The 8946-nt window shown below is 41.1% G+C and overlaps 1 non-coding gene across 1 annotated transcript; it reads right to left on the minus strand.

Moving 5' to 3' along the window:
• Positions 1 to 8576: 8576 nt before the first annotated feature.
• Positions 8577 to 8738, minus strand: LOC144674306 (U1 spliceosomal RNA). Its single transcript, XR_013574502.1, has one exon. It is a non-coding gene; the product is annotated as a U1 spliceosomal RNA (small nuclear RNA).
• Between the last annotated feature and the right edge of the window lie 208 nt (positions 8739 to 8946).

The following is an 8946-nucleotide window of genomic DNA, read 5'->3' on the forward strand; positions in this document are numbered from 1 at the left end:
TAATTTACATTGAGAGTCCATGATTACATTTGTAAATTGGTTCTTTAACGAAAAGAATCTGAAAACGAGTGGAATAGAAGCCGTTTTCTCAAAAAGGACACAGTTCATCATTAAATCTAAGAAACAGAAACTAAACATGCTATTTGTTTTATTTACAAATTGCTCCAGAGTCTGGGTCCTTACAGCCCCCATTCCAAATTTACCTGGATGATTTTAAGAGCTTCTGGATGGAGTAAATGGAGTGACAGATGCCTGTAAATTGTCCTGAAGTTTACTCTGGTACTTCAGCCATCACTCCCGCGGATAGGGACCTGAGATGGGCAGTGGAAATGCCAGCCTGCTTCAGGTAGGAAGCAATGCAAAATCGTAAAATCACAATGCACCGACTGTGGTCAATCAGCCCCCTCTGTCTGGAGAGGCACCTTGATAGAGCTATTCAACTGGTCCCAGTCCAGTTCCTTTTCCCCCACTGCCAATCCCTTTTTGAAAGTTAGTTTTGAATATTGTTTCCACCACACTGGCAGGCAGTACATTCCAGATAATAATGGGCTGCGGGAAAATCCGTATTCATCTCACTCTGGATTTTTTTTAAACAATACCTTACACCTGTATCCTTTGGTTGCTGAACCCTCTGCCACTGGAAACAGTTTCTCCCTATTTTCTCCAAACCTTTCATGATTTTGTACTTCTCTATTAAATTTTCCATTAAACTTCCCTGCAGAAGCACTGGTCATAATCTTCCAATCCCCTTAGGTACAGGAGAGGAGCCAGAGGACTGGAGAATTGTAAATGTTTCATCCTTGTTCAGAAACGGTCTAAGAATAAATCCAGCAGCTCCAGGTAAGACAGTTTAACCTCTGTGCTGGGAAAGCTTTTAGAAGTGATAACCTTGGGCACAGTTAAAAAACACGTAGACAATTGTGTGGAGTACTTAAGGAAAGCCAGCCCGGATTTTTCAAAAGAAATGTGTCCAACCAACTTGATTGAGTTTTCTAATGTGGTAACAGGTAGGATTGATAGGGTAATATGGCTAATGTGGTATTTATAGAATTCCAAAAAGGCATTTGAAAAAAGTCATATAATAGGCTAACATGAAAATTTGAAGCCCACGGGATGAAATGGGCAGTGACAGTATGAATATGAATTTGCCTCAGCAGCAGAAACAGGTATGGTGAATGGTTATTTTTCAGACTGGAGTAGTTTTACAGTGTTGTTCCCAAGAGGTCGGTGTTATGACATGGCAGATGATATGTGCTGGGCGGACCACATCCCCGCGGGAAATTTGGTCGCTCTATCACAATGGTTTTACAATTTGTATTTATTATGAGAAGATGTGTGCACTAAATTCAGAAATAATGAGTCCACTAAGACTTTAGAGATCTTAAAAATTAAGTTAGAGTACTTATGAACAAAAAAAAAGATTTCAAACACATAATTCAGACTATAAATTACTTACTCCTATACCAACACCTAACATTCCTAATATTAACCTGATTCCCAGCTACATATCCCCTATTAAGGCAACAGAACAAAATAGATTTTAGAATTTAAAAAAAACCAGCAAGTTAACACAGTACCCACTTGACAGTGGAATTCCAAATGGCCTCCCCAACATCAGTTACTTTACATAGCAGACTTATGGACAAATGGCTGGTGGATTCTTGAAGACAGGAATGTGAGCGGGGAGTAGGATGTTAAGAGGCCTCAAGGCAATTTAGACGAGTTGAGTGAGTGGGAGAATACATGTCAGATGTAGTATAACGTGGATAAGTGTGAAGTTATTCACTTCCCAAGGAAAAACAGAATATTATTTAAATCATGTCAGATTGGGAATTGTTGATGTACAAAGGGATCTGGGTGTCCTTGCATACCAATCACTGAAAGCAAGCATGCAAGTGCAGCAAGCAGTTGCAAGAGGACTTGAGTACAGGGGTAAGTATGTCTTCCTGCAGCTATACAGGTCCTTGGTGAGACCACACCTGGAGTATTGTGTGCAGTTTTGATCTCCTGAGCGGAGAAAGAAAACTTGCCATACAGGCAGTGCAGCGAAGGTTCACCAGACTGATTCCTGGGATTGTCGTATGAAAAGACATTGGGTCGAGTGGGCCTGTATTCACACGAGTTTAGAAGAATGAGAGGGGATCTCATTGAAACATGTAAAATTCTGACTGGGCTGTACAGGCTGGATACAGGGATGATGTTTCCTCTGGCTGCAGGGTCTAGAACAAGGGGTCTCAATCTTAGGATACAGAGTAGGCCTCCAGTACTGAAAGGAGGAGAATCCTCTTCACTCAGAGGGTGGTTAATTCTCTGCCACCGAGGGCTGTGAAGGCCAATTCACTGAATATGTTGAAGAAGGAATTAGGTAGATATCTGGACACTAAAGTTGTCAAAGGGGCTGGGGAGAGATCGAGACTATGGCGCTGAGATGGAGGATCAGGCATGATCATATTGAATGGTGGAGGAGGCTCGAAGGGCGAATGAGCTACTCCTGCTTCTATTTTTCTATGTTTTTCCACTCCTGTTAGATCTTACATGGCCCTCTCCTCACATAGCTTTTCATTCTCCTTTAATTTTCCCTTTAATATGTAAATTCAACTGTTTGATATGACTCTGAAACATCAAACTCTGAAAAGGAAGGTAAAAAATAAGATATTTTTCAGGCACATAAATAAAAATAGGAAGGCTGGGATGGAAATAGGACCATTAAGGGATAGATAGGATAATGCCACAGATAAGGATAGAGATAGGGCAGAAATATTAAATGATTACTCGACCCCTCTGGCTGTACGGCTCACAATGAATGTATGTAGTTAATACTAAATGTATCATTATTGTATTGAAGCACCTCAGAGTGCAACATGATGTAGGTTGATAACTCCAATACCATTGCACTGTCTGACTGTCATGTACAGATTGAAATGATTGTAATATTCATTAATTGTATTGATGCACCTCATGATCCCTATTTAAAAGTTTAATCTGATTGCACCTTTTGTGATGGCAATTTAGAAATGTTTTGTAATGTCCTTTTAGATATTTTATGAATAAAGTATATTTTTCTAAATAAATTAATTGATTACTTAATTACAGTGTTTAACAGGGAGCTAGAACAGGTAGATATGATATTGAATGATGATCTAACTTTTCAGGTAAGTGCAATTAAAATAAGAGAAAAGGGATCGAATCAAACTCAAAGAGGATAAAGCCCTGGCCCAGAAGTTTCACACCCACACATTTAAAATAAATCTAGGGAATAGATAGCAGAGGTATTACTGCAGATTTGAAATATGTTTTTGAGGAAAAGGTGTAGTGCTAGAGGACTGGCAGATAGCAAATGTAATTCATGTTCTTAAAAAGGCAGAACAGAATGTACCCAGGGAATAGTAGATCAGTCAACTAATGTTGGTGCTGGAAGAAATAATGCAATCCCTACTAGAGAGAGGAAGAACTTCTAACAAAAAGAAACAAATCATTAGCATGGATTTCAAAAAGGAAAATCTCTCTTGACCAAAGTTATGATTTTTTTGGAAGAGGTAACAGCGACAGTAGACAATGGTAATGTAGTAGATGCAAGTTACCTGGATTTTCAAAAGGCCTTTGACAATGCCTCTTACAATAGGCTACTGAATAAAGTCAGAGAATATGGAGTCAGCGGAGAAGGGAAGAATGGATTGCTAGCAGGTAGAAAGCAGAGGGTAGTTATTCAGAGTGGCAGAAAGTGGGAAATAGTATTTGACAAGGTTCAGTACTGGGCCCACTGTTGTTGATAATTTGCATTAATGGTTTGAACTTCAGAATCAGAAACACAATTTATAAATGGATGACATGTGTCTATATATGTGCATGTGTGCTTGCGTGTGTGTGTGTGTGCGTGTGTGTGTGTGTGTGTGAGAGAGAGAGAGAAACAGTCAGTCAGTCAATACTGGGGAGGGAAAGGCTGAAGAGAAACAAACCAAGCAGGAGGGCTTATTTTTGAAGGGATCAAATTGAAAATTTATTTCAAACATTGGTTAGATCATACTTACAGTACTGCACGTGGCTCTGGTCAATGTATTATTAAAAAGGATAGAGGAACTGGGGAGGGTGCAGAGAGGATTTAAAAAATTCTGCCATTTCCACAAACTCCAGCATGATGCCATCCCCCAAACGCATCCTCACTCCATCTCCCACCCCTGTCGGCATTCCGTAGGGACTGTTCCCTCTGGGACACCTTGGTCCAGTCCTCCATCATTCCCAACACCTCAGCCCCCTCCCATGGCACCTTCACATACAATCACAGAAGGTGCAATGCCTGTCCCTTTAGTCCCCTCTACTCCTCACGGTCCAAGGGCCCAAATACTCCTTTCAAGTGAAGAAGTGCTTCACTTGCACTCCCTCAATTTGGTCTACTGCATTCGCTGCTCCCAATGATGTCACATCTACATTGGAGATACCAAACTTAGACTGGGTGATCGCTTTGCAGAACACCTTCGGTCTGTCTGCAGGCATGACCCAGACTGAGGTAAACGTCAATTCCTGTTCGACAGGTACTAGAAACTGTAATACTATTGTTTTCAAAATATAAACTTTATTCATAAAGTTAAGGTAAATTACACGACAGTTCCAATTTGACATCACATAAAGTGCAACACTGTTCTATGATGTTTAATGCCTGGCTATGACATTCTGAGGCAATTCAGTATGCTCACAAACAGTTTGCAAATAGATTTACAATTCTCATTTCATATCAAACATTCCCTGGTACGTTGTCTGGGGAAAAGAAAATTAAATGATAAAACAGAAAATAATTGAGGGGAAAATGCACAAATATTGAAGAAAACCAGATACTGAGTTGCTGCACTGAGGCTCACTCACCTGTACATTATCTTACACAGTGCTCTCTCCCCCTCATTCACTGTGTGAACCACCTAGGGACACCGGGGAGCCTTGCTCACCTGTACAGGTACATTATCTTGCACTCCATGTCGGTGATTTTACAATGATATAAAGGCATCAATTGCACATAAGTGATTGTGTAAACATGCTGTGGGTTCATTTACTGAGATGAGGAACATGGGAACAGATATACATGGATAGAAAGCTTGAAGGCATCAGCAGCAGAACTGACTGTTGTGTGCTCTGCTCAATATCAAAAGTGAAACTAAAGCTAGGTAGCATGACACATTTCCCTTCTAGTGATGATAGGCAGCTATCTCTTAAAGGCATATTACAGCATTCCTCCTTTTTAAAGATACTTTAACCCCTTCCAAAGAAGTGTAACTAATTACAATACATGTTCATGTTTAGTTACCATTACATCAGCGTATAGAACAGATGAATCTATGAGTCCCTGAAGGGTAAAGGCAATCTGCTGGTACACCCAGATCCTATGATGGTAACTTTATCTGGAGGTGTATTTAATTGCTCACAGTGACCTGCCCGATTCTGAGACTTGGATAATGTTTCTGGTTTCATTAGGGATCTTGTCCTAAAGTCAATAGGAATGTCCAGTGGTTGAGGAGCTGGAATAGATCTGATTTCTCCTCACTTACGTCTCACCATTGTGCCTTTTTGTGTCATTACTTCATAGGACCCTGGTTCTGAACCAATCTTTGATGCCTCGGCTGGTTGCCACATACCCTTCTGTGGGCCCCTGGACGTGAACTTGTCCCAACTGTAAACTTGGCAGCTCTGTACCCACATTTTTATCAAGACATTGGCCGTCTTCTCGTGCAGTTTTAAAACTTGCTCTCTAGTCTTTGAGACAGTAGAATGGGTAAGAGTCCGTAAATTGGTATGCATTGGTCGACCTAACAAGATCTGTGCCAGTTACAGAATAATTCCACTTAAAGGTATCACTCTTGGATGTAACATTGCAATGGGTAGATCTTGCTTGGTCTGTCTACATTTGAGAATTAGGGATTTCACTGTGCAAATCATTCATTCATCTGGGCCATTAGATCAAGCTAATATCAGGTCATAAAGATTCCAGTTTGATCGGCTGCCTGCCTTTAGAAATGACTTACCGGGAGGTGCCTGACTTGTCCCAATATGGCCAAAATGATCTTATGTGCTCGTGGAGATACTGAATTGAATCAGGCCATCCGTTTTCCACAGTTTCTGTAGTGTCACCTTTCACCATTTCTTCTTGTAGCTGCTAGCATTTGTTTTGCACAAAATGTTCTGGATCAATTGACAGACTTGAATTCTCCTGCAAGCGTAATGTTGCAGCTCACTTTTAATTGACAATTATGTCTAAAGATCCTGGATATTTCGCTTTTAGTTCATGAACTGAGGTGACAGGCGTCGTTTATGAGTTTGATCTGCCTTGTGAGGTCTGATTGATTCCATGGATTGTTGCTCGTGTGAGGTCATGACATGCTGATACACCTAGAGACTCTGGGCTAGAGTCTCCATGATGTAGAACATCTGTGTCACCAGGAGGATTGACTGTACTTACAGTCCAGGAGTATGATCCTGCACATGGAATTTGTGAGCTGTTGTATGCTGAGTGTTTCACAGCAGTGGGTTTTGCCATGTCTGCAGATATGTGTCTTTTAGAATTAGTAGGAGTAGCATGTTGGCACTTGCCCCTGTGTCAATCTTGACCAATAATGAATCCTTACCAACTTTCTTAGGGCAGCTAATTCGAATCTTGGCAAACACTTCAGATGGTGAGATGGCATCAATGCTTTCCATAAGATTGACGGTGTGAAATAGGTGCTCTTCACACTCCATCTCATTGTGCACATCGTCATTTTCTTGTTTGTCAATTGCTTCGTGTATATGTTTCTGGCAGGATACCAGCTGGCCATCCTCATTGCTGAAAACTACCTGTTGCAAGCGGGTTGTTTGGATCAGCACACGGCTCTTTGTAGCTGCATCAGCCTTTGCTCAAGTGCACAGCCTCTGCCAAAGGCCCTTTCTGCCACATGCCTTACAGAATCGATGAAAAGCTGGGAATTTCCTTGGTGCATGCAAAAGGCCACACCCTCCACATGTCCTGCTAGGTTTGGGTTTCCTAGTGAGTGCTTCAACAACTGGGTTGTACCTTGGACCTGTAAGTTTAATCAAACTGTGAGGATCGCTTTGTACTTACAACCATCCTCTTCAGCCGCTCTTGAATGCTACACCTTTTCAGCTTGTCTAACAGATCTTCCTGGAATCCTTCCATGGGAGTGGATGTGATCACCAACTCAGCAATTCTGCCTGCTAGCTCTGCATTTGAAAAATCACAGAACGTACCCTTTTCTCTGCACCTGCTGATGAAGTGGTCTATGGATTCTGTAAAAAAAACCAAAAATAGCTGGAAAAACTTAGCAGGTCGGACAGCATCTGCGAAGATGAATATGGTTGTAGTGTCGAGTCCGTATGACTCTTCATCAGAACTAAAGAAAAATAGAAATGAGGTGAAATATAAGCTGGTTGATGGGGCTGGGACAGGTGAAGCTGGATAGAGGGCCAGTGACAGGTGGAGGCAAAGAAGAGATTGCCAAACATGTCATAGACAAAGGGACAAAGGATTTTTATGGTAATGATATTATCTAAGGAATGTGCTAATGGTGGCATTAAGGGTAGAAAGCAAGACGAAGAAGTGACAAATGGCCCGAGTGGGTGTGGGGTGAGGGGAAGGGATCGAAATAGGCTAAAAACTGGAGATAAAACAATGGATGGAATAAATTTAACATTAATAGAAATTGGTGGGAAAAGGAAAATATATTTTAAAAATATATATTTTAAAAATGACAAATTATTAGAAAAAAGGGGGATCGGAAAGGGGCTAAGGATGGGGGAGAGAGGTCATGCGCTAAAGTTGTTGAACTCAATGTTAAGCCCGGAAGGTTGATAAGTGCCTAATCGGAAGATGAGGTGCTGTTCCTCCAGTTTGCGTTGAGCTTCACTGGAACATTGCAGCAGGCCAGGGACGGATATTTGGGCATGGAGGGTGTTGTCGAAATGACATGAACTCTAATTGATGAAGACAGAAGTTGAACCTGATTCTGCACCAGTCGCCCAATATCTTTTGGGGATCCTTTAGCTCTTCTGCTGTTGATCCTGACGTGTTCAGCCTGTGTAGACGACAATGATATTATCTTGCCCCCTCACATTCTGTGAACCAGATGCTGTTCAAAAGGGAATTGAATAAATAATAAAAGAAAAATGAAAAAGATCATTTCAGGAGCCGATTTGGCATTGGGAGTTAAAAGCCTAAAGACATTTTAGAAGCAGCTCGCTGCTGCAATGGGGGAATCATTTGTTTCTGGGTGAATGAATTTAAAAAGCGTCTCTTCCTCAAAACCGTTTCTCTTGCTTATGCCACCCTTTGCTGGCCGATGAACGTTAGTACACAAGCAGGGAGGAAATCATGATAAATGCAGTGAGTGCAGAGCGACGACAAATGCCAGCGTTAAAATAAAAGCAAAACACTGCGGATGTTGGCGATCTTGGACCTCGAAACGTTAACACTATTTGCTTCTCCATATACATGTGTCCTTTATGTGTTAATTTTTCGAGTACTTTGTAGTAAATGCAACAACGGTCTCTGTTGGTGAACAAATATGTTACAGTAAAATCTGACATTAATTAGTTAATCAGAGGAGAGCGCAAATGCAGTCCTCCCTCTCCCACAAATTTTACAGTCGAGAATCCCGCATTTGGGGACATCGCAGGTGTCAGCACACTCGAAGTGCAATGGGCTGACCTCGTCCTGGGAGAACAATATTTTTTTGGACAAATATACTTTATTCATTAAATATCTGGAAGAACATTACAAAACATTTCTAAATCGCCATCACAAAAAGTGCAATCAAATTCAACTTTTAGACATGGATCGAGAGCTGCTTCAATACAATCAATGAATATTACAGTTATTTCAATATGGTCATTACAGACAGTCGGAAAGTGCAATGGTATTGGAGTTATCAACATACATCCTGTTGCACTCTGAGGGTGCTTCAATACAAT

Source organism: Cetorhinus maximus, unplaced genomic scaffold, assembly GCF_964194155.1.
Source record: "Cetorhinus maximus unplaced genomic scaffold, sCetMax3.hap1.1 HAP1_SCAFFOLD_622, whole genome shotgun sequence".
In the NCBI taxonomy this organism is placed as follows: Eukaryota; Metazoa; Chordata; class Chondrichthyes; order Lamniformes; family Cetorhinidae; genus Cetorhinus; species Cetorhinus maximus.